Source organism: Rattus norvegicus, chromosome 3 (genome assembly GCF_021556685.1).
Source record: "Rattus norvegicus strain SHRSP/BbbUtx chromosome 3, alternate assembly SHRSP_T2T, whole genome shotgun sequence".
Lineage (NCBI taxonomy): Eukaryota > Metazoa > Chordata > Mammalia > Rodentia > Muridae > Rattus > Rattus norvegicus.
Genome location: NC_141536.1, coordinates 92,081,492 through 92,108,513, shown reverse-complemented (window position 1 = coordinate 92,108,513; position 27,022 = coordinate 92,081,492). Strand labels below are relative to the sequence as shown.

Genomic DNA, 27,022 nt, shown 5'->3' with positions numbered 1-27,022 from the left:
TTTCAAACCCAAATTTCTCCTGTCTACAAGAAATGTAGGGATGAAGGTGGAGACCAAGGGGATGGCCAACCAATGACAGGCCCAACTTAAGACCTATCCCATGGGCGAGCACCAATCTTTAACCCTATTGACGATACTCTGTTACTCTTGCAGACAGGAGCCTAGCATAACTGTTCTCTGAGAGGCTCCACCAAGCAGCTGACTGAAACAGATGTAGAGATTCACAACCAAACACTAGACAAAACTTGGGTCATCTTATGAAAGAGTTAGGGAAAAGATTGAGGGCCTTGGAGGGGATAGGAACTCCACAGGAAGACCAACAGACCTAACCTGGACCTTTAGGGATTCTCAGAGACTGAATCACCAACAAAAGAGCATACACAGGCTGGACCTAGGCCTGCAGTGCATATATAGCAGATGTGCAGCTCAGTCACCATGTGGGTCCCACAACAATTGGAGCAGAGGCTATGCCTAAATCTGTTGCCTGTCTCTGGAATATGTTCTCCTTCCCCTGTGCTGCCCTGACTAGCCTCAGTGGGAGAGGATATGCCTAGCCCTGCAACGACTTGATGTGTCAGGGTGGGAAGATACCCGAGGTGGGACTCCATTGTCTCAGAGGAAAAGGGGAGGGGGAGGAAGGAGAGACTGTATGAAGGTAAGACATGGAGGAGGACAGCAATCAGGATGTAAAGTAAATAAATTTTAAAAACTGCACACATACAACTCTATTTTCAGTTCATTGAGAATATAAAGACACTAAGGCAAACTTTAACATATTAAAAAGATATTCAGCAAAGGAATAAAATATCTTTCCAAAAAGATTTTGGGATAAAAGATACAAAATCATACTTAAAATAAAATACTTGTGAAGCTTATTAAGTTATCTATTTATGATCACTGTCAACCCATAAGTAAAATACAGACAATCTCTTAGAACAGGTGGAGATATGAAAGGTCTGTAAGAGAAGGAAGCCAGCATGACTCAGGGGTGTGAGAAGATGCCTTTCTACTGGTTAAGAGAAGACCATATGAAGTACTGTCTTATATTAATCAGATCATCCACAGTAACCCAGACAGTGCACTATACCCTATGCCATAGAACAACCAGCAATTTAGAGTAATTTCCCATCTAAATAAAGCTGAAACACGTTGTACTTCATAATTCAACTTCTATGTGTACGTGCTAGAGAACCTTTCATGTAACCAGGGTCTTTCCTCCCAAGTTCCCCAAATAACAACTCTGAGAATGAATTATTTCTGGATAAATCCCTAGGCCATAAACTAGAGCTTGTTCCCCAAGTAGCTCATAACTTATTTAACCCATCTATTCTATTCTGAGAGTTCCACATGGCTGGTCACTTCCTCTCAGTTACACGCATCTGTTGCCTAAGAGACCTTTGATCTGATTTTTTTTTGAGATGAACAGTAGAACAAGAAATAGGAGTACACACCTCCCATCACAGCATGTGGGCTGCAGAGACAGAAAAATAATCACAGTTCTAAGCCTGCCTAGTCTACATAATAAGTTCTAAGCCAGCTAAGAGCTACATGAGACCCTGTCATAACAAATGAAAATGTTAACTCCCAAACCCAGATGTATAATAGGTTATATTTAAAGGAAAGTAAGAAATGTTACCGAAAATGAGCAGTACAGGCAAGTGTTAAAATTGGATGATGCCTTTCTGAATGGTTTAACAAAAGTCTATTCACATTTAAGGTGTGTGTACAATAAATACACATATAATTCTTTAACATATTTGTAAGTCTCACACTTTAATTAAGTATCAGTGATGCTTTCCTTAGAACTAGAGAAAATCTGAACTTTAAATTGAAGTTTTAGCCACTCCAAAGGCAACTTCAAAGACCGGTGAGTCTGGTTGAAAATACAAGAAAATGTTGGCACAGGAAAATACAGAAGACCTGAGCACATGGTATATTATAATGGGTAAGAGTAACACAGCCTTACAGAGTCTACCTACCGTAATTTTAATGTTTTTTATTGGATTTATTTATTTATTTACATTTCAAGTGTTATCCCCTTCCCTGGTTTCCTGTCCATAAACCTCCTATCCCATCCCCCTCCCCCTGTTTCTATGAGAGTGCTCCCCCATCTACCCCTTCCTACCTCCCCGACCTGACATTCCCCTATACAGGAGGAGGGAGGTTGAGCCTTGACAGGACCAAGGGATTTTCCTCCCATTGGTGCCCAACAAGACCATCCTCTGCTACATGTGCACCTGGAGCCATGGGTCTGTCCATGTGCACTCTTTGGATGGTGGTTTAGTCCCTGGGAGCTCTGGTTGGTTGGTTGTTGTTCTTCCACCTACCAATATAGTTTTGTATGGTTCCCTTGATACCCTGTAACCCTTGCATGATTGTACCTGAAGACAGGTACTTTCAGGAAGTAACTACTTTTAATTAAGAACATATGAGTAAATATAATATTATTTCTGTCTCTGTCTCTCTATTTCTTTGTCTCTCTGTCTCTCTCCTCCCCATTCTCCTTTCCCTATAGGAAGCCAGTGAAAATCTCATAAATCATAAAAATCACTCTGGTCAATGAGGCTGAGTGGCCAGAAAAGGATAAATGAAGTCTCTTGGCAAGATAGATCACGTTACTGAACGACTGAACTCATAAATGTGTCCTCCGGCCACACTCTGATCTTCAGATGACAGATACCCTGATCCTGAATCACAGCATAATGAAAGATCTTGAGAAAGAGTCACCTAGTGAGGCCACCCCAAACTCCTCAAACTCCTGATGCTCAGACACTGTTAGACCATTAACTGATTCTGATCTTAGGTCATTAAGTTTACGGTAGCTTTCATTTATCACTAATACACTATTCCTAAAGTTACCTATTTGACCTAATATCAACCATTTCCCTTACATGAGGTTTAATACTATATCCTTACTCTAATACTTCATGACCATCATTGAGTCAGGTGAAACATAACCAGGGGTCAACTCAATAGTACTCAGTCTTCTATAAGCATGACTTTTAAAAGCAATCAATATCTAAATATTCAATCATCTTCTATTAAAGTATTTCTAATGGAAAGTGTTATAGAGGTCCTCAACTGTGAGTTAAATTTTATTATCCTTAGTCCCAGAACTATTTTGTGTCTTTTTCTTGATCCTCTATAAGCTATATTTAGCATTAGAAAGTTTCCTTGTTTTGTTTTGGAAGTGTTGGTCAGGCCTTCTTTTCCTGTTACACAGCTTTTAGCTCTATCAAAGCTTGTGTCTGAGTAATAATGGGTTTTCACTGAAAACCTTCATCTTTCCTTCCCTCCAGCTCATCAGCTGTTCCCCTGTTCTCCTCTCCAGATGCTCATGTTAGTACTTGCTTGATTCTTCTCTTCTCTTCTCTTCTCTTCTCTTCTCTTCTTCTCCTCCTCCTCCCCTCCTCCTCCTTTTTCTTCTTCTTCTTTTCTTCTTCTTCTTCTTCTTCTTCTTCTTCTTCTTCTTCTTCTTCTTCTTCTTCTTCTTCTTCTTCTTCTTCTTCTCTCTCTCTCTCTCTCTCTCTCTCTCTCTCTCTCTCTCTCTCTCTCTGATCTTCTGAAAAACTCATCTGATGGTACTCTCAGGAAGTTGTGTCTTCCCTTATCAAGTTCAAAAATGCCATAACTGAGCTCCCCTAAAGAGATAGCTGTAGAAGGTGTGGGACAAGGTTTGCTGTTTCAAGTATATGGGTTAAAGCAGTTAGGACAAAAGGACTCTAGGCATCCTGAATAACATGTTCTGTGATGTTGGTTCTAAAGGGAAATGGTCATTTGTAACCATTTAATTCAAGTTTAATTAAAGTTGCAAAGTTAGGGCACAAATGGATTTCAGGTACCTAGACAATTTGGTTTTCATCTATTGAGTAGAGGGCCTTGGTAGATAGCAGGATCAGGAACTTTGAGGTACGACCTTCATATTCTGTGGACAGTAACTAATATGGCTACTAAACTTCTTAAACAACTATGATCTATACAAAAGTCAAAATGATGTAATTTTATAGCACCTATGATCTTTAAAATATTTTACTATGTGAAACGTATTCTAAACATTGAGATTTCTTTTAAGAAAGCAAATTGAATATAACTAGAAAATGGGTGAGTTTTAATACCACCTTTATTGCACGTTGCCCAAAAAACCCTCATCTAATTTTTCTTAGACAACATTGGAATTAAAACAACTCCCTTAAAGAATAGTAACAATGATTAAATGGGATCATGTGCATGTTTTATGCAGAAAGTACTCAATAAAAGCCAGTTGGCATGCCTAAAATTCCATCACTCAAGAGATAGATGTAGGAAGATCAAGGGTACAAGGCCAGATTTGACTACATAGCAGGTTTGAGTAAGGCTGACCTACATGAGACTGCCGAAATTAGAGAGAGAGAGAGAGAGAGAGAGAGAGAGAGAGAGAGAGAGAGAGAGAGAAATAGAGAGAGAGGGAGAGAGAGAGAGAGAGACAGAGACAGAGACAGAGACAGAGAGACAGAGAGACAGAGAGGGATAGAAATGAAAAATAAAAATAAAAGAATAAAGTATTCAGTTAATGGTGGTTCTTTTAGATGATTTAAGCCAATACTAAAACCGAAAACTATCATGAATAAAAATGTATTAGAAATCTTTCAAATACTACAATTTCATTAGTTCTCAAATCTTAAGGCCAACATTAGAAAATTTGGCAAAGTTGCACTTTAATGCAGTGACATATGTAAAGTCATAAATGTGGAAGAGATTAACATGTAATAAATAACCAGATAACTGAAGGCATATATCACATATACATTATTATGTCTTTTTAAAAGAGTAGAAAATGGATTAATTATATGACTTGGATTAGGTTGGTAGCATCGAGAAAGTTTCAAAGATAGATATCAGCGTTTGAATTGAGTTTTATGGAGGTGGAGGAGTACATGAGCTCACCTACTACCATATAGAGTATGCATGTAAAGGCCTCCAATCTTGAAACATCTTGCTATCTACCAGTGATACCCACTTTGCAACTGAGATTAGCAGAAGTTCTTCAGCAGGAATACTTGTGTCCAACTAGAGGTCAGAGCATCCAAGCTGTGTTTGAGCTTCCTGACTCCCTGATTTTAAACACCCAAGGTCATTCATGAACACACACACACACACGCCATGAACTGTTCTTTCTGTGTGAAGATTGGCAAAAGTAATAGAAGATGAACTTAAAATACCAGGTCACAGAATTTGAATGTTACACTTTAATCCAAATATTGTTTCATTTACTATAATTCAGTATGCATCGTGTGTGTGTGTGTGTGTGTGTGTGTGTGTGTGTGTGTGTACTCACATGCATTCCTGGATGTGCTTTGTGCCATGATACACCCGTGGAGGTCAGAGACAATCTTGGAAATACCTTTCATCACAGGGTCTCTTGGTCAGTTTTGTAAGACATGCTTGGTCCATCAACTTGCAGGATCTCCTGGCTGTGTCCTATCCCAGTATAGGAATTCTGGGATTGTAGATATGTGGATATGTACTACTGAACCTGGGCTTCTATGACTTCTGGGACTTAAACACTGGTCTTTATGCTTGTGAAACAAGCATCTTATCCACTGTTTTATCTCCCAAGCCTTGTTCAGTTTTTTTTTTTTTCTGATAAGAGTCTTTAGATGACCAGTCTACATTTGAATAGCTTTCTAAAATCTATGCCTTTTCAATAAGGAAAGCTGAGTCAGACCATGCTGAAATGGAGTGAGTGCTATAAGGAATGTTTCAGTGAGAATTCATGTGTGAGGAAGAACAGAGGGATGGGATATGACATTTGAGAAGGAAGATGCTTGTGAGAGCAAAGTCAAGGTTTCTCTACAACAGATAGGCAAGAGTATGAATTCATACTTAGCCATCTATCAACTGAAAGATTTTACTGAAAGTAAAATCAAGCCCTCAATAAGTTTACCTCTGACATGAGTTATAATAATTCAGTCTCATGTCTTATCCAGTTTTTACAGTGAGCTTGCCTAATATAACAGCTCAGCTAAGTTGAAAGATCTTAGTAAGTCAAGATACTTTTATCGTTAAGGTCTCAGACAGATGTCTTGGTGATCATAGTGAATGTGTGTCAAAAGGTAGGTGGCTACAAGTGTGAAGATAAAGGCTCTTTGAGGTGAAAAACTTAAAGAGTCAAGAATATAAAATATATGCCATGCTTATAGATTGAAATAAATTCTACAAAGAAATCATCAGAATATTATAGTAAACAGTCCCAGGATTAATGTATGGGAAAATGATGTTTACGGTTGCCAACAATGGTAGTGAAGAAATAAAAAGTCAACAAGAATTGTTTCCAGTGAATTTTCCAGGCAAACTCTTTTCTTACTTTACTTTTTATTTGGTGTATAACAAACCTTTAAAATTAAAATCATGTTAATTCTTATTTAAGTGACTCATGACCCTCATTTAACCCAAAATTATATCCAAACTATAAAACTCTACAGGCACCATTAGCAAGGTAAAATGATAGGAGATATCAAAGTTAATGTTATCTGTCTGTCTGTTTCCTTTCCCCTAGTTATGGTACCGCTCATTCTAGATTAGCATTTGATTTAATTCAGTATGACCTCATTTTAAGTCTAAGGTTGATTACACCTGCAAAGACTCTATTTCCCAATAAGTTCACATCCACAGGCTTTGAGAGTTTGCATTTTAGCATGTCTTCTAAGGACACAAATCAACCTTGCTAGTTGCTGCCTTATTTTGAATGTGTCTCCTAATATTAAATTCCATAGCAAATGAAGATCTGGGTCTTGTTAGTAGCTATGTAGCAATTAGTTTACCTAATGTCCTTTTAACATGCACGTGCACGCGTGCGCACACACACACACACACACTCATTTTCCCTACGCAACTGTATATAAGTACTGCGATGACAGAAAAGATGATTTTTCTTCCCTTTATCAGGGCCTGTGAGAGACACACATGCTAGGTACTTAAAAGTGACTAAAAGGAAGCTCAGATGAATGATATTCTAAAAGGCAAACATTTGAGAACTAGCTAGACTTTACAAGCATCTATCCATCATAACAACCTTTCAGTGAGCTAGGAGGAGGTTCCCCTAGTCAGTCAAAGTAGGAAGATCCAAAGTAGCATTAGCTTATCAGTATAGCCAAGGCACTACTTTAAGGAATGATCAAGAACAAGAAACAATAGACTTGGCCCTAAGAGTAGAGATAATTGCATGGCAAGGAAGCAATCTAGTCTTCAGCTTCATGTCCAGCTATCCAGAAGTGTGACCAGTCTTTGCCTTAGTTTATAATTATGGACAAAAAGTTATCATTAGAATTGTACTGTTTTGCCACAAATAAGATACATGTATATATCTCTATATATGTATAATATGGTGAATTGACATCTAATTAAAACAAAAGCTTATGGTTATCGGGCATTTAAACCAACAGATGACAGTACAATATAAACTTTAGAACAAGATGGTAATTGTCTGCTGTCACCATTCCATTGTGGACAATCAAAGTAGAACAAAGGACAATGAGAAAGACATTTAGTAAATGTAAGAAAAGTAAAAGAAGGAAGGAAAGCCAGAATAAAAAGGAAAAGAGATAGGAAGAGAAAGTTTAAAAAGAAAGACAACAGCCTAAGTCCTTATTCCAGGAACACACAATTGCAACTTTATAAGTACATATAAATGACTCATATTGTATGAGTCTACAATGTACATCATCATTTTGCATTAACAAATGAAATTTAGTTTCACCAGCAAAAAATCATACCAGAAAAATAATGCATTGAAATATATATTTTTATATTTCATATATTACATATATCATTGTGAAAATTATTTATATTGAACTTAATATGCAGTGTTTGTCTCTTGTATATAAGCAGTGGGTTTAGATATGCCTTTTACAACTCCAGAGATTCCAAAAGGGGTACAATTCAAATTCAAAAAACACAATTAAAGACAATATTTGTGTGAAGTTGTAATCAATAAGTTCAAAGTAAGACAAGTTGTCCTTTTGAACATCTACCAAATTATGTGTGTTGGGGTGAGGGGTAATCCAGCTATCTAAACATTCAATTCAGATGAAATCTGGGGATAAATTCTTTCTTTACCAATAGGTACAACCCTACACCAAATAATAAAATGAGCCACAAGTCTTATAAACATGGTTGTAATTTCTGTAAATGAGTCAAGTTCTAAAATGTATCCCAAGAAACTCTTCTTTAAAAGAATGATATGAATGAGAACCCTCAATGACACTTAGTCCATGATGACAAGAACTATGTATGACCCCAGTGTGTACATGAATGAGAACCCTCAGTGACACTTAGTTCATGATGACAAGAACTAGGAATGACCTAAATGTGCACATGAATTAGAACCCTCAGTGACACTTAGTGCATGATGACAAGAACTAGGAATGACCTAAATGTGTTCATGAATGAGACCCCTTGGTGACACTTAGTTCATGATGACAAGAACTGAAAATGACCAAATATATAAGTTAAGATATATTTTAACTTCACAGAATGTCATAAAACCACTAAAACTATCATTATAGAGTTTATGTGAAGTGATATGAAATCTTTATACAACAATAATTGAGGAAAAATAACAGAAGTATAAGACACATGAATTGTAACTAAGTAAAACTGGATATTCCTATGGATTATAATACATCCAGACAGTAAGAAATACGAAGTCATTCTTATTTATGGGTATTATGTAGGAATAAGAGATAGTCCCTGAACTAGCACTCAAAGTCTTAAGGGGATGTAAGAAAGTCAATCTTGCAAGTTAGCCATGGTGACGCATGCCTGTAACCACACCACACCACTCAGAAAGCCAAAGCAGGAAGATCCCAAGTTCAAGAGAAGCTGGGTCACCCTGTCCCAAATAAAATGAAAGAAACAAAACAAACAAAAATTTAATATTATAATATACAAAGTACTACATTCTTATTAGTTATGCTTTAATTAACATATTTATTGATGTTTCCTATACTATAAAAATACATTTTCATTATAAAATAAGAGAGAAAGAAAGAGAACATGATGGAGTCAGTCTTAAACTTCATTGTCCCAGCACCTGATAACCACATCACCACCGTGGTCAGTTTGCTTTCTCTATTTACGTTTGCATGTACACATTCCATTCTGAGGTCCTCATCAATTAAAATTACAAAAGAAGCAAGTCCCTGTGCTGTAAAGAATCCTGAAAAATGATGTTTAATGTTTTATGATCTTCCACTGTTCAGATGCAATTCATTTAGCAATGTCCCCATAGGCCCATACTTCATTTTCATATTTTTATTAGTTTAATCTTGCAGCAGTAAATATTTCCTCTTGATTTCTATGAACTTCTCTGTTGTAAATTCCTCATATGTCACTTAGATTTTGGAGCTCTTATGTAGTAATACAATTCAAAGACATTTTTCCATAGATCAGGCTTTATGACTTTGAAAATAAACTTGTTATTTGTAGTCTCTTCGGCAAAGTATTCAAGAATGAACTTTATCAGTACTTACAAAGGAGGAAACCAGTGCTTAAGATTGTTACAAAACTTGACCCAAGCATGGTGGCTCATCACTCAGGGCAAGTGTCACTGAGTTGGATGCCTAGCCTGGAAAACAGAGTGAGATCCCCCGAGTCAAAAGGCAAACAACGCAGAAGGCCAATATAGAATGTGTATAGAGGTTTTCTGTAGCAGGAACTCCTGATAGATATACCTTTCCCCCAAGAGTCTAAGATGATGTTCTCAGGTCATCTCTTAAGGGAAAGAAAGGTGGAAAAAACATTGCTGTGGAATCTAAAAACTCACACTAAACATAGCTATCATTATTGATTTCAATAGTGAAATATTGAACATTCGAAAGTGCTAAGCATTATTAGTGAATGAAACACTATGAAATAAAAAGTTGTAAAATATAAAATCCTTAGATAGTTGTGAGGCCACAGAGCTCTTGAGTATCAGGAATCTGCATCAAATGACCTAAGCAACTTTTCCTCTGTAGAGGAATATGGAGAACATAGTATGTAGCACCTTCTAGGTGAGATAAAGGATAAAAAATGTGAGTATTCTATGAGATACTTTCTAATATGTTTATGACCATCCACATTTTCCTGATAATGTATTTTTGTACTTAAATGAGTCATATGTAACTACAATATGTAGTGAGAAGTGCACATGTAAGTTCTCATCATGACTTTTGTGGTTGTGCAGTAAATACCTGTGTAACAAAAGAAACTGAGGCCTACTGTGTGTGAAAGGCACTGTCAAATCTGACACATGGTGTTGTGGGCCACAGAGAGCCCACAAGAATCTGGGCTATGGAAAAAAAAACAATGGGGTACATGACTTAGACAAAAGGTCTTTAGATTTTAATTTTGTTGTCTAGAAATGAATAGCAGAATCATATAAAATGCACAAAGTCTCCAGTTTTCCTTTCATAATTCTTGACAAAGAAAGGAAGGAGAGTATTTGAAACCTATAATAAACCATCGTAATTCAAATATCATTTAAGCCCATTAATCTTCGGGAATTCATATGTGTATTTATCTCTGAAGGAAAGCATAAAAGCTCTGTTATTCTTTTAGACGTAAAAGAGATAAAAGCATAAAACCCAAAGAAAGGCCATAAATGTAGGAATTACAATATTACTGCCTTAATAACAATTCTTCACTAATAGAATACATGACATCGTACCTTTACAGAATAAAGACTGAACATAGCAGAAACCACACAATGGCTGCTGCACTGTAGATCAATTTAGTCTAATATAACAGAGATGATCACTGATCCCAAGTCGCTATGGAATAGTAAACTTAAGATATTGTGCTGCTTTTCAAGTTTATGTGACTATGATTATTTCATTTTCTTTTGTGCGTGCTCAAGTGTAGCTGTTATGTGACTACACATGAGAGAACCTGAAATTAATTTGTCTGTATGCGATCAGTGACTGCACAAATCCTTATGAGAGCTAACATGCTATGACAATAGTAATTTTGATAAAATTATAGCAAGTGCTGCAGTTTCCTGCCATCTGGCTGTCTCTTCCAAGAGACTTGAGGTGCTTTTATTTCTCATTTATTTACTTCAAGCACTTTATTCTATAGTTTTAGAACATGTAAATTACCGTTAGGAAAGGCTTCCATGCCGAAGGAAGATTGTCTTCGTGTGTAAGTGCTGACGTTTTCACAAAATTAGGATGTTTTAACCCCTTATTGAAGGAAAAAGATTACTCCAGAGGAAGTTGCATTTAGGAAGTTTCTTAATTCACATTGCAAATTTTATTATGTTCAATATTGAAAGCACAATAAACCTATTTATGTAATGCCCCCTTAAATTTGTCTGTGGTGACATGGCACTAGGCATTCTACTATTCTTTGGATTTGTCTGTGTCAAAGTATCTTCCGTTTGGTTACGTTCTTCCTCAGTTTCCCTTCAGCACGGAGTTGTTTTACAGGAACACTCACGACATCATTAGTACACTTTATGAACTGGATTTTTTTTTTTTTGGTTCTTTTTTTCGGAGCTGGGGACCGAACCCAGGGCCTTGCGCTTCCTAGGTAAGCGCTCTACCACTGAGCTAAATCCCCAGCCCCATGAACTGGATTCTTATCCACTGTCAACTGTTCTGTTCTAGACTAAAAGAACTGAGCTGAAGAGTCAAGCAAGCATGATGGTGTGTGCCTGTTTTCCAGCAAGGGCTGAGACAGGAGACTGACTGAAAGTTCAAGGTGGCCTGGTCTACACAGAGAAACTCAAAAATCAATAATTAATTAATGCATTAAAACTGTTCTTTGTATGTTAAAGATCAGTATTTTCAAAAGATTTATTTATTTACTATATATTTACTGTAGCTGCTTTCAGAGACACCAGAAGAAGGCATCAGATCTCATGACAAATGGCTTTGAGCCATCATGTGGTTGCTGGGATTTGAACTCAGGACCTCTGGAAAAGCAGTCAGTGCTCTTAACTACTGAGCCATCTTTCCAGCCCCTAAAGATCAGTTTTAAACCCAAGCATTTCTGTTTCATTTTAGTTGAGCAATATCTCTTTGTAATTATGTTGCCTAATGTTGCCAGATTTCAAAAGCACAGAGGTCTACACTGGGCTTAGAGCTACACTGGGCTTAGAGCTACACTGGGCACAGAGGTTGAGGTATCAGCCAAATCTTTATAAAATCCCATTTTCAAATGTATTTGATGGTTAACTATTATCACAAGGAAAATCCTTTTGGTCATTTCCCACAGGTCAATATCTACTTCCTTGGTCTGGAAGAGAGAACACTTGTTAAAGGCATGGAGAGAAACCAAAGGATTGCAGATAAGTGAGCAATACGGCCATCACCGTTGTGTGGTGGGGACACCTGGCTGTCTAGATGGTGTTCCATACCTGAACACATGCTGAGGAAATTTAGAGCTTCTCCTGACTCAGTTGGCATCAGATTTTTCTTTTGCATAGGAGAAAACAACCTAGCAGCACTCCACTTGGAATTCCAGGCTTTGCCAAAGCATGCTGGGTTGGAAATTAGTGTCAAATGACAAAATGCCATGACTTCTCAGACTTGTTTTTCATGCCCACAGTGCATCTGAGTTAAAGTTTCCAGGACTCAGACTTTGCTCTGTACTGCCACTGCCACTCCTAGCTCAGGCTTAGAGAAAATCACACCGGTTATTACACCTGAGTTCTGAGCAGACACATCTGGTAGACAGCATTGTTTATCTCCTTGTAATCAATCTGAAGCAGGGAATTACTACAATGATCTTTGCTGCAATGTTATATAGTCTGTAAGATAAAACATCCATAGTCTCAGATTTTGGAAACTATGAATGACAATTAATAGAGCTATCTTCCAGCTAGATGACACCTGTGAATGACTTGTAGTCATCAAAGCTTTCTTTAAAAACTCTCTTAGTGTGAGTCCATAATACCACAGAATTGTTTTAATGATACAGACATCTCTGTATACAACCTGAAGACTTTTCCCTAGTAATCCAATATTACCTAGTCTTTCTACTTCTCGATGATTTTAAGATCTTGAGCAACAAGCATATATATTATCTTGAAATGTCAGCCATGACTTTTGCCACTTTGCAATTCTCTCTGCACTTTACCTGTGTGACACCCCAAAGAGAATGCTTCACATTGATGCCTAGACAAAATGTAGTGATTCTGTAGTACCCTTCAAACCAGTCCCATTTCCGTTACTTGCTCGCAGCATGAGAAATCCATGATCGGTTCAGAGGACATAAAAAAGACCAAGGATTCTTAACGATGTAGCAAATCTGGAATGGCGAAACTTCAAGATTCTGTAATATATCCATTTGACAAACTTCTTCCTGGTAAAATACACATACAAGGGTTTCTTTCCACTATAAGGATGGATTTGAGCATGGGGTTTTGACTCACTGGAATCTGTACACTTGGCTCTGGACAGGATTCATCATCTCCCTGCCTCTCCAGGAAGTTCTGTCCACTTAAAACTAAGGCTGTGGCAAATCTCTGTCAACTCAAGGGTCCAGGCACATTTTCCTTTAAAACCAGGTGACCCTCTAGGGCAATAACCTACAGCCATTCTCATTACATATTTCATAATCCTGGAAATAAAAGTTCATTTCAAACCATTTTTAAATGAGATAGAGGGAATGGGAAGTGCATTTCTAAATACCATTAGAAAAACTTGAGCAGAGAAAAGACTTTCGGGGGGGTATTTACTTACTTACATATTTATTTATTTGTTTATTTTTACACTCCAGATTTTATTCCCCTCCCGGTTCACCATCCGATTGTTCCACATCCCATACCTCCTCCTCGCACCTCCCCCCACCCCCAGATGTCCCCATCCCACCCACCCCACCAGACCTCTAAACTTCCCAGGGCCTCCAGTCTCTTGAGGGTTAGGTGCATCTTCTCTGACTGAACCCAGACTTGGGTGTCCTCTGCTGTATATGTGTTGGACGCCTCATCTCAGCTGGTTGGTGATCCAGTGTTTGAGAGATCTCAGGGGTCCAGGTTAATTGAGACTACGCGTCCTCCTACAGGGTCTCCCTCCTCCTCAGTTCCCTCCAGCTTTTCCCTAATTCAACCCAAGAGGTCAGCAGCTTCTGTCCATCAGTTGGGTGCCCATATCTGCATCTCACTCTTTCATCTGCTTGCTGGGCCTTTTGGAGGACAGTCATGATCGGTCCCTTTCTGTGAGTGCCAGAGCAATAGTGATAAAAAACTGCATGGTATTGGTACAGAGATAGACAGGCTGATCAATAAAATAGAATTGAAGACCCAGAAATAAAACCACACATTTACACACACTTGATGTTTGACAAAGAAGCCAAAAACACACAATGAAAAAGGAAAGCGTCTTCAATAAATGGTGCTGGTCTAACTGGCTGTCTGTATGTAGAAAAAGGAACATAGACCCATATTTATCACCTTGCACAAAGCTCAAGTCTGAGTGGATCAAGGACCTCAACACAAAACCAGATTCACTGAATCTAACAGAAGGGAAATTGAGAAAGAGCCTTGACGCCTTTTCTTTTCAAATCGTTGCTTTTGTGCTGAGTGGTGCTTGCCGAGAAGGTACCTGACACTCAGAGAGCAGCAGTTATGGCTAGCCTTGTGCAAACGCCTGTATTTGATGTGTCAAAGAAACAAATGTAACTTTATGAGCACTTTATTAAGGCCTTAGTTGCCCTAATTTTAGCAAACCATTTGTGTCAGATACTCTCAGTTGTCTCAAGTCTCCCACAAACTTCCAGAATTTTATCGCTTGCTGAAAAACCGTTGGTCCCAACTGATTCCATGTGGAATCTTGTCCTTAACCTCCACAATTCTACCCAATACTTAGTATAATAACATAGATTTTGCTTTTTGCTTTTTTTTAAAATGGGACTAGTTTTTATGTTAATTTTCAGTGAAAAAATTGGCTTATGTATTTTAAGATTTGCCTCTTCAAGTCAGATGTTTTATTTTTCTTGCTAGAAAGAGAAAGACTCCAGAAAAAAAATAGTGTATCTTTACACATTCCTGCTAGGAATTTGATTTACGTGGATTCTTCTATGTGGAATCATGCTGACAAAAGAAGCCCCCTTCCCCATAAGATGGTAATTTTCATAATGTACACAGTTAAACTGCTAAAAGCAAAATCATCAAAAGTCTCCAATTCTACTTCAATTTGAAATAAAACGATGTGAAATACAGTTATTGTGGGTATCAACTTGAAAAGAAAAAAAAAAGAAGGAAAAATGGTATATACTTTGACCAGTGTCATGTATACAAGTCATCTTTTTTTTTTTGTTCTGGCAATTTTGAACCGCTCATCTTTCATAGGATTTCTTATGGCTATTTACATTTTCACTCAGTGAAAATCAATTACCTTCTTGCAATAAGCCTCATTTGCTACCTTTGAGTATAATAGAAACACCATTAGGATGATGACATTACCCAAAAGAAGGGCACCACACAGTTGGTAGACATAAATTAAGGACCCTTTCACACATGCATTAGAAATACTGCTGTGACTGAAATATGCAGAAAGCCTGTATCTATTAGAGCTATTAGTGTGTGTGGTGGGGGGGTGAAGACTGTGAAGGGAGGGGGGAGCATCGGTAGGATGTGATCTACGACTTTGACAAAATTATGTATTTCCTTTTTGGCCACTGATGCAATAAGCCGGGGCCTCCAGCTGAGCGGCGCTGGGAAATGCCACTGAGCATGGCCTGCGCGCTTCACTTCCCCCTGCCTAAGCAAGACACTGTCAGGAAGACAGTGCATATGCACCCCCGGACCCACTCCCCCTCTGTCACCCTGACCTCCCAGTCTCTGTGGATGTCTGCCTGGGTGAAGCCTCCACTCATGCAGAAAGCAGCTCCTGCAGATCAATTCATAGGATTTAGGGACACTTAACTTCCATCCGGCCCCTATCACCTTCTTGGTGTTTGAGGACTAACTCATTACTGAACATGAAAGACCACGATATAGAGGGTTGTTTCTAGGGAAAGAAAAACCAAACAAATAAACAAACTAGTCTGAAAACCCCCTCCTTCTGAGACTAGAAAAAACGAGGAAGCTACATTCATATCCAGTTATTTTTACCTGAGTTCTTATCAGTCCAAGTAAAACAAAATTATAATACGATTGGGGTGTGAGTGAAGGTTTTACACCTTCTTAAAAGGTGTTAAACTGGCTTACATGTTATAATTTTTGCTGAATTGTTTTCAGATTCACTTATTTTTCAGTCAGGATTACAAGTACAGAAAGAATGTGGGTTGATCTTAAAAACAACCACCAAAAAGTCATTTGAATCATGAATAAGCAAGATTCGTCAGTTCTTAAAGGTATAAGAGCTACTTTAATTTTGGAAACCTCAGAAGAACTCGCAAATAGCATATACCAATTCTTTCTTTTGAAAGCATTTAAAACTTTATTGTCCTTAATGACTTCTCAAGCTCGTAATACATCGAAAAATTACTCTTAAAAATCCACTAACTTAACATTGGTAAAATATCAAATATCAAAGAGCTATTTAGATAATTTATTAAGAATTAATAAACTAATTTTAGACATCTGCTTTTAGGGAAGATGTAATGAATAGAATATTTAGAGATTTTATGCTGTTCCTACAAGAATTTCAAAGTCAAGAAGCTAAAGGTCTCCCTGTAGCAGTTACTTACACAGCTTTATAGAGGGGGAAAGGAGAAAGGAGACCTCTATATATACAATCTGGATTCCAGATCCCACAACAGAAACAGCAGTCACATTTGAGCACCACAGAGCAGTGCTTCAAATTCATCTCACTGCTCAGCACATTGAGGTTAGAGTTGCATAACATGAAAAGGCAAGTTTCTCTTAAATTAATATTTCATCTCAACCTTGATTTAACTAATATCCTATCCCTAGGAACATCTTGAAACTCACTGTGTGGACCCTTTAACTCAGCAGTCAATATATATATATATATATATATATATATATATATACACATATATATAATGTTATATACATTAATATATATTAAATTATATGAATATATTAAATGTTGGTTTATTGGGAAACTGCTCTTGGGTGAGTTCACTAGCCCCAAGTATTGGTGCCAAAGGAGTCATTGTCATGATAAGAAAGGGGGGCAGGGAGGGCGAGAGGAAGGGAGGGAAGAGAGAGACAGACAGAGAGAGCATATTCTTTTTTTAAGTTATTGGAGACAAAATTAGTTAGGGGACCTCATTCCATAAATGTATTCAGACATCTTTTACATGCTTGCAGTTTTGTCAGTTCTGTTCTCCTGAGTGCTTAAAACAACAGACAGTTATAACAATATATACAAATTCAGTTCTGGGGAGAGTCATGATGGAATGAGACTTGGTTCAACCTCCTTTTTCCCTGGAACCTGGCCGAATCCATATGAACTTAGCTTGCTGTTTCTGCTGCCTTGACTTTTCATACGCCAGTCCAATAATTGACAAACTCACAAAGTTCGTACGGGCAGGTATCTGAATGGAATACTCCAAATTACCACCAAAGATTAGAGATTCAGAAATACATATTTCAAAAGGACACAGTCAACAACAATTTGCTTCCATCAATGTAAATATGTATAAATATTACAATGTAAAGCATAAATATTATGTGAGGTGTCACACCTTCATGTTAATACATTATCTGGTCTCTTGGGAAATTTCTAGGTTCCCTAGTATGTTTTAGGCTCAACCTGTTAGAACCTATGAGAATGCTTTAAAAGGAAGCCACAATTTTATAATCGAGAAACAAAATGACAATTCAAGTTGCTATTACGTCTGTGCCCTACAGAGAGAAATGAGAGAAATGTAGGGGAAAAGAGTGTGTAGATAAGCCTGAGGCCCAGAGGTGTGACTGAGGTAACAAAGAGGAAGCATGGAAACAAACGGGTTAAAGAGATTTTGTGCAATTCCTTTCCTGGGTGATGTGGAGTTACAGGGATGATTTTCTTCCTTTTTCTTATTTTAATTAACTTAATAAAGTGGGCTTAAAAGCTTATATGAGAAGAAAATCAACTCAAATTGCCTCCAAGGCGATTACGTTTCTCTTAAACAATTCCTGCAATTAGGCGGGTCTTCTCCTTTAAAAGGTACCAGCCCCTGCCTCCTTCCTCTAATCCCCGCAACAGAAGACACACCTGGCAGAGGTTGGAGGCCCGCGCTATTTATCAAAACAGACAGACAGCCCTTTTAGCAATTCCATCCCAGCTGTTCAGGGAGGGGCAGCCTCCTCTGTCTTCAGGGCACACGTGGCAAATGAGCTGATTACAGCAACAACGTGATTATGGACAAGACTGCGCTTTGTCTGGTAATTACAGAAACAAAAATTGCCCATTCTACAAAGCTGGCCTGAAGAGACCTCCTTCAAGGGTAGACATAAAGAACTTAAACCTGTGTCAAAAGGAAATTCTAGGCAACCGCCTGGTGTAGGTGTTGGGAGGAGTAAATATATAGACATATGTGCACACAGTTCTGTTTAATTCATGCTTGTTTTATTTCTATTTTTATTCAACATCTACTCTACACTCACATTCTGAGAAAGTCTATTTGTGGGTGGGAATAGCCATTTTCTGGAAGGCTTCAAATATATTCCTCTAAAATGTATTCTGATTAGGTATGGTGGCACATGCCTGTCTGTTACCACAGCACAAGCAAGGCTGAAGCAGGAGGATTGCCATGAGCATCAGGCCAGCGAACAATGCATTATGAATTCCAGGTCAGCATGAGCTGTATATAGCATCAGACATTGCTTCAAAAGAACCAATATATACATTCATGTTTTCAATAACTGCTTTGTTATTTTTTAAAAGTCGCTCTCTGACCAACTGTCATGTACGTGTACAGTATACATTTTATACACACGTTGACTGAGTTAGTGAAGAGCCTGTCATTGGCTGTAAGAAAGAGGGATTTGCAAAATATATTTCTGAAAGGCTTTAGGAGTACGCAGTAGTTAGAGCTGTTTGGATAGATTCAAGTTTCTGGGTTTGCTGTGTTTCGGAGCCGTATCTAAGTAACCTCAGAAATATAAGAGAATCGGGCTTTTTTTTTTTTTTTCGGGCTTGCTTTTAATACTGGAAAGACTTCAGTCTTCTGACCACTCATAAGAGGTGGCATCAACTAAGAAGCCATCACTAGGCCCTGACTTACCTTTCTCTATGTGGCAGGTAGCAGAGAAAGCCAGTTTTGTAAGAGTGTGTTCCCCACCTGTTTTCTGACTTACACTTGAAAAAGGACATTAAAAGCATAATTCACAACATGAATATTTTATAAATATCTAGTTAAAACAAGAGATCCAAAAATAAAATCAACATATGTTGTTTAAAGCAGCACAGGGCAGAATCATTTCACACAAAAATAACAAAGAAATAGATAGGGAGAGGTCCTTGTAAGGTTTTACTCCCTAACCCTTACATTATTTTAATTTCATTTGGTATGGTTGGATTGGTTTTCTGTACAAGGTTTTGTCATGCAGTTCAGAATGCCTTGGAATTTTAGGCCAGGCTTGTTTTGAACTTGACATCCAACTGCCTTGCAAATTAGGCCTTACCTGTGCACAATTCCATGCCCACCAGCCAATGCTACCACAAAACCTGCTGCACTCTGGAGAGTAGAAACGAAACAAAGATCTAATAGAAACAGGCTTAAACCCTGGGGCTTTGTAACTGTACCTTAGAACCTCAAGGTTCAGAGTGCTGGGATGAGTCTAGGGTTGTGGTTAAGCAAGGAACATGGCTACCACCCAGTTCTACCCTTTGTTTTTATGACTATCCCCGAAATAACAATCCCAGGAGTTTGCATTTGACTTATGTATTTCAGCAGAATTCTGTTCCTGATAACTATTTATTATGTGCTAACTATGTGACTGGCAGTGACTTGTAAGAGTTGGTATTAATATCATGACCTGTGTGACAATTCAACATATGTCAGATCACAGAGACAGAGAGGTTTGTTACTTGTCCTTGCCTATGGTTGCTAAGCAGGGAGTCAACATTAGGACTGCAGCAGCCCAAGCAGACCATGGCACCCCAACTATTATACTACAGCGACTTGGGGAGAATTCAACATAGACCCTACTTGATGAAATAAAGGAGGACACCCTCGCTTAGCCTCAACCCTAGAATCATCCCGGTAGGCTGACCCCTGGGGCTCCAAGGTACAGTTACAAAGCCCCAGGTTTTAAGCCTGTTTCTATTAGATCTCTGTCTTGCTTTTACTCCCCAAGGTGCAGCTGGAGTTTTGGTAGCATTAGCTGGTGGGCAGGGAATTGTGCACAGGTGAGGCCTATTGCTAGCAGCCAGGAACAGAGCCCCCTGGGTTTTCCAAAGGAGGTGCCTTCTGTGTTCTAGCCTTGGTGATCTTAGCAACTTTAAGCCTGTCAACAATATCTGATTTTAAGAATATAGCAGTGTGGGAAGATGGTCATGTACCTTGAAATGTCTCAGGAACTGAAAGTTTAGAGACGGAAACGTCTCACATCATGATCCTGATAAACTCAACGACTGTGATGAATTCAACTGCTGCACCCATTAGTTCCCAGCAAATAGGAGAGAAATTAACTGCAGTTACTAACAACATGACTGTCCCAGAATAGCCTTTTCCCCCTTTTGAAAAAGTTTTGTTTAGCATGATTCAAAACAGTAACAATTCTTTTAGAAAGATCATAGACAAGTTCCAACAAATTGAACTTATCAAGAGTTAACTATGGTTACAAAAGTTTCCTTACTATTCTGAGGGGCCATAAATATAGAGTTTAAACTTTATTAAAACAAAGGTAAATGATGAATACATACCTGGTGCCCACATGTCTGGCAGTATAACTGCAGTTTTCTAAACTATTGTTTGAGGCTGAGATTGTTTCCTAAACTGTACATTCTGCTTTCCTCCTTGCAAGGGACATTTGGTGGGGTGATGAATAAGAGCTGGATGACTGCCAATTATGATGTACCCGTTCAAACTGCTTAAATCTATGCCAAGAAGTAAAGCTTTTTGCAACAGCACACACCTCGAGTTTGTGTCTGTCTGTCACGCCGAATCCATTCTCTACCTGAAATCCAAGCCTTGGTCCCTCTGCTGACACACTCCCCTAGGTGGTCTGCAGCACCACTCCTCTCCCAACTCCTCCTAGGTCTACCCCAACCCTTTGCCAAATTAGTAAAGTTCATATTTGTGTGTGTGTATGTATATGTGTGTGTGTATACGTGTGTGTGTATACGTGTGTGTGTATACGTGTGTGTGTATACGTGTGTGTGTATACGTGTGTGTGTGTGTGTGTGTGTGTGTGTGTGTGTCGCCAATTTGCTGCCCTGTACTCAGGTTTATAGGGGTCATCCACTGGAACACGGTCAACCCCTTAGGGGATCAACTCTCCATAGCTCTTCAAGTTATGTCTGGGGCCTCATGAACTGCACCCCACTCCATGCTAGCATATGATGGGTTTGATTGTGTGGGGGCCTGTGTAGACAGCCACAGCTGCTGTGACTTCCTGAGTGCAGCTGCTCTGCCGTATCCAAAGGACAGTCACAGCAGTCCCTTCCTCCATGATGGGCCCTGAGCTGTGGTAAAAGGGATGTTCAGATGTCCCATGTGTGCAGGTGAGTGCTTTGCTGGTACCTATTCTATGATCAGTTATGAGTTACTGTTTGATCACTACCTAGGGCACAAGGAAGCTTCTCTGAAAAAGTATGCCACGGGGAGAGAGATGAGATGTTGGGAGGCAGATTGAAATGATTTGGAGAGCAACAGAGAAGAGAAAATTCTCTTACACAGCAGATGGGGCACTTGAATACCTGAAGAGTATTTTTAAATTATGCATTCATATTCATCAGAATATGTTTTTTTACTTTATTATAAAAAATTAGAAATAGAAACACCACACCAAAATTAATCATGTGTGCGCATGTGTTGTAGGAAGTGACTGTTTTAATTTCAACTATTTGTTCATGGTCTCATAATCAATAATTCCTACCAATCCTTGAAAAACAGAACAAGACTCAAGGTCAGAATTAAAATAATTAGTTTGTGACGTGGGTGTCACAAACATGAGAACCTGATTCTCCAGGTCAATTGACAAGTAAAATATATCTGAGGTCAACTTTAGATTTTTATAATAGATTTTTTGGAAAAGGAAGTTTTCCAAAAATTATTCTGTTTGGCCTGTTTTGCCTCCTGACCTCCCAGCAAGCTCGCCGTCTTCTGTGTCAATGAGTCTCCATAGATAATAGTGTTCTTGGCATGGAGTATGGCTGGGGACCCAAACGGTGCATTTCACACAAATCCTGTGCCTAATAGCAGGTCAGTCTTCCTGGAGAGCAATTCTGTGGCTGGAAGCACTATCTTTGGCTATACCTAAAAAGACATACTTGTTGAAGAAACAGAAAAAAGAAACTTGAACAGCCAAAAATTTTAAAAGTGGGACATATTAAAAAATACCTTTCCTATCATAACAGCAGACATTTGGAAGTTTTGATTTCAGATACTTATATCCAATCAAGATTATAGTACTTGGTGTGCAAACAAAGGTATATAATAAATTATGTTAAAACTAGTATTTTAATTTATTCAGTTTTCCTTAAAATATACATTCTATAATAAGTAGTATGTACTATATGATTATTCTGAGCTGTGGTTCATGGTTTTATCAAACCTCACACATTAGAAATTATTTTTGTCTTGGTCTTGTTTTAAAGTTTAAAATCGGAAATGAAAACAAATGAAAATAGAGAAAAGTAGTTTTAGTAACTCACAAACACACACATATGTACACACACACATACATACACACATGTACACACATACACATACATGTATACATACATACACACGTATAACACACATATACACATGTACACACATGTATTACACACATATACACGTGTACACTCACACACATGCACACATGTGCACACACATACGTATAACACACATACACACATGTACACTCACACACACACACATACACACATACACACATGTACACACATACACACATGTACGCACACATATACACATGTACACACACATGGACACACACGCACACAGACACACACAGGAGTGACTTAAATGTGACAACAGGAGGAAGGAAGCATGCTATGGAAACGTGAGGCCATATAGCAGAATGAGTGGCATGATAGCTTCACTGCGACTGCTCTAGGGTTTGACTCCCTAACTTTCTAGCTCTTCAGCCAAGACGGTTCCATTTCTCTGTCCCTCAGTTACCTGATTTATAAATTAGGGGTAATATTAATAACTAAATTCACATAGTAATAAGTATAGAGCCATCACATAGGACACATGCACACATATTCATGATAAAACTTGTTACTTTTACAGAAACAAGGGCAAGGAGACAGAATTCCAGATGGATACTGTATGAAAAGTTAAATCCCTGAGGAACAACAGAAAAACCTGTGAAATGTCCCAGAAAATGTAAGATATTCAGAAGAAGGATATGTACTATGCCACAGAGTATTTACAGATTCAGACAGAGAATAGTTCTGTTAAATAAATAACCAGATGTTTGGTGTTAATATTAAGCACACAGATGTGTGTGTGTGGTTAACCTGCGTCCTAACTTGGCAAGCTTTAGAAGCATTCGGAGCCACAGCCCTGGGTGTATCTTTAAGGGAGTTTCCAGGAGTGGCTAAGGGAGGCTTAAATCTGAATTAAACCGAGACCAGCATTCCTCTCTGCCTGACCAGCATTCCTCTCTGCCTGACCAGCACTCCTCTCTGCCTGACCAGCATTCCTCTCTCCCTGACCAGCATTCCTCTCTGCCTGACCAGCATTCCTCTCTGCCTGCTTTCTGTCTGGACAGTGTGAAGAACCACACCCTGCACCATGCACATGTTCTTTAATTGGCCGTGAGGGACTGTACTCCCTCAAACCTGAGTCTAGATAACTCTTCTCCACGCAGTTTGCTTTTGATGGGTATTTTGCCTTGTCAAGCGCTGTCTTAAGGCAGCTGTTTGACAAACGTTTGTTAAGTTAGTAAGATGTAAGGCAATTTAGTTGCATGATTTTTAACAAAGGACAGATTAATGTGATTCTTTAATGGAGGCAGTTAAAACAGAGCTACCATCATTGAAACTAACCTCAAAGCCTGGATACACACAGAGAAAAGTCTAGTCTTATGAGACAGCAAATAAAGGTTAAGCTATAGCATTTAGAAAATGGATCGATAAGCTATAGCATTTAGAAAGTGGATCGATACTAGTGTTTTCTGCTTACAGATGGAGCTATGGTTATTCAAAGATGGTCAAATCTCAAAAATTTTAAATGAAAGACATCAAAAATAGACACAACAGAAAAAGTGCAACTAGAAAGATAAAACATAAAATGTGACATATTTCCAAAGTTATAAGGTCTTATCACCAGTCATCTGCCTAACTAGGGTGAAAATACAGCCTTCCCAGTTACTGGGAGACACTGGAACATTTATCAAGGCACTGACATTGGTGAAACATCACTTTCCACATGCACAAAAAATTGGACAAAATAGCAGTTACTTCAGAATATTTAAAAATGATATTAAATATAAGAACATACAGAAAGTGCCCTGCGCTGAACTGATACAGAAAAGAAATTAACAGAACTTATGTATTGTTGATTTAAAATATGATTATAACTGCTAAAGACAAAAGAGCACATATGTTCTGCTGAAAGACAAAAGGTAAGTTAATGTGAATAAATTTCAATTTATGTTTTAAATCATTGATAACGAAACACTGAGAAGTCCTGAGTGACACAAAAGCAAACCTCACAGTTGATTTTGTCAGTTAGGAACCATTACCACCCCCCCCCAAAAAAAATAAAAACCATAAAAGTATCCTACATCCTCTTTCATCATGGAGGTTGCTTGCTATAGAAGGAAACAGTTGTGATCTAAAAAAGTTAAACCAATATCATTATGAGTTTGCAACTTCTCTGGGGTTAATCTGTTCATGTGGATATGGAGAAAAGACCTCAATTACATTGGCTCAAAGTATAGCATATTAGATATGTAATCTGGTACATTTCATGAATGTCATGTCAACTATGCAAGGATATTTGATAAGGATATAGGCATCTTATTAGAATACAAAGATTAATGAGCAATGAAGACGTCTTGCCTACCGTGTAGGAGTCTCACACTGAGAGTAAACCGACTCTATCTCAGATTGAGGGGGATTTCTACTTACATGGCTGGGTCTGATAACTGGTTCACTCAGCGATGTGCAGTAGGTTTTAGTGTTTGAGCTAGGCGATGTTTCAGGTGCTGCGTGCACCCTGCAGAGATGAAAAGGTCGATATCTTCTTTCCCGTCATGCGGTTTAGATTCTCAAGAGGCAGAAAACATAAGATATAGCAAATAAATAAGGAGAAGATTCTAGAGTGCAGTTCGTGGTCTGAGGGAAACCACACGGAGCTGGAGAGCATGGGTGGTATCCAGAGAACACGGGACAGTGCCCTCTACATGCCTCAGGACAGCTCCTAAGCACTCACTCATTTAATGAGCATTTTCTATTGCACTATCTTTGGGCCAGCACCATTCCAAACACCTGATAACTATCAATCACTTAATCCTGAAGGTCTGTGCTGTTATTTTTAGTAATTTAAAAATGAACAAGTGGAAATAGATTGGCGTAAACTATCAGGGTGAGGTCACATGGCTATGGAGAATTTGGACCCAGGAAATTTGGCTGCCCAGTCTGAGCCCTAACGTCTAGACTGTGCTGTTGGCTGATGGGTCATCTATGCTGATCCTCAAAACCATCTGAGTTGGTCAGCTGATGACATGGATCGTCTCATTCAATCCTCACATGCATCTAAGGATTCATTTTGCAGTCCTGGCCAGAGACCACACTTGTACCTATGTGGTTGTGTCCCCAGTCTTTTCTTAGTCGCTTCATTTTATCGCCGCTAGATGGCATTCCTGTGGACTTACTATGTGCAAAAGCACTAAGACAATAAGACTTTATATTGTTCTGTTGTACAAAATGGAACACAGAAAAACTAAATCTCATTCCCACGCTTGATACCATACCCTGCTCAATTACTTATTTTGAGCAAAACCCACAGACATCCTGACATTCTAACAAATCTCTCCTTTCACAATAGTGATTGCACCCTGGTCTATGTCTAGTTCTCTGCAATTGCCACTCTTCCCTCAAGCAGTGTAAAATAAAATTAAAACAATACAAGTTGAACATCTCTAAAGTGAAAATCTGGAATGCTCCAAAATTGAAAAGTTTTATCGCCAACATGGTGGAAAATGGTGGAACATCTGATACCGCATGATACATCACAGTTAAAATATATTTGTGCCAAAAATATATAAAATTACTTAGGACTGGGTGGCTATGGTGTGTAGGAAGTATACATGAGCTCTGTGTTTGACCTGGGTTCTTCCCAAGATCGCTGATGCACACGAAAACACTCCAAAATCTCCCCCTTCTCCGGTCTGAAGTTCATAACATTTCTAGCTCCACGTGTTTTGGATAAGATGCACCAGTCCAGCATATTACAAAAGTAATCATGACACACGAGGAAATGATAGAAGGAGATACAAACTCAGGATTCTTTACCAACCTTGGACAACTCAACCAACTTCATTAGGGTTTGAATTACTCATTGTACTTTGAGAAGTGTGGGCCTGCATGACAGGCTAAAAACTTGCTCATACAGGGGAAAACACAAAAGTTTGTGAAATATTAATATACACAATTGAAATAATAACAAACATAATCTTGTGCTATACTGGGCTGCATCTTATCATCTTCACTAAGTTACAGAGCAAGCAAGTCCTGCCAGGTGTCAATATTGTCTTAGAAAAGCATTCCTGAAAATAAAAATAAAGGAAAACCTATACAATTTCTCTTGTGAATTAGACAACCTTTTCAGTCCTTCACATTTTAGCTGCAAAACATGAGTTCCTGCTATAAGGCAGCATTTGAACATCACTAAAATTGCTACTTCCATTTCTTTGACCTCACTACAACTGCTTTGTTCTAGTGATCTCAAGTCGTATGCAACATGTATGTATGGT

General features: G+C 38.4%; 1 pseudogene across 1 annotated transcript in view; it reads right to left on the bottom strand.

Moving 5' to 3' along the window:
- Positions 1–27,022, bottom strand: part of Dcdc1-ps1 (doublecortin domain containing 1, pseudogene 1) — a 411,937-nt pseudogene that overhangs the window by 126,394 nt on the left and 258,521 nt on the right. The window contains 1 exon segment of the transcript NR_175340.2: positions 25,176–25,314. The product of NR_175340.2 is annotated as a doublecortin domain containing 1, pseudogene 1 (transcript).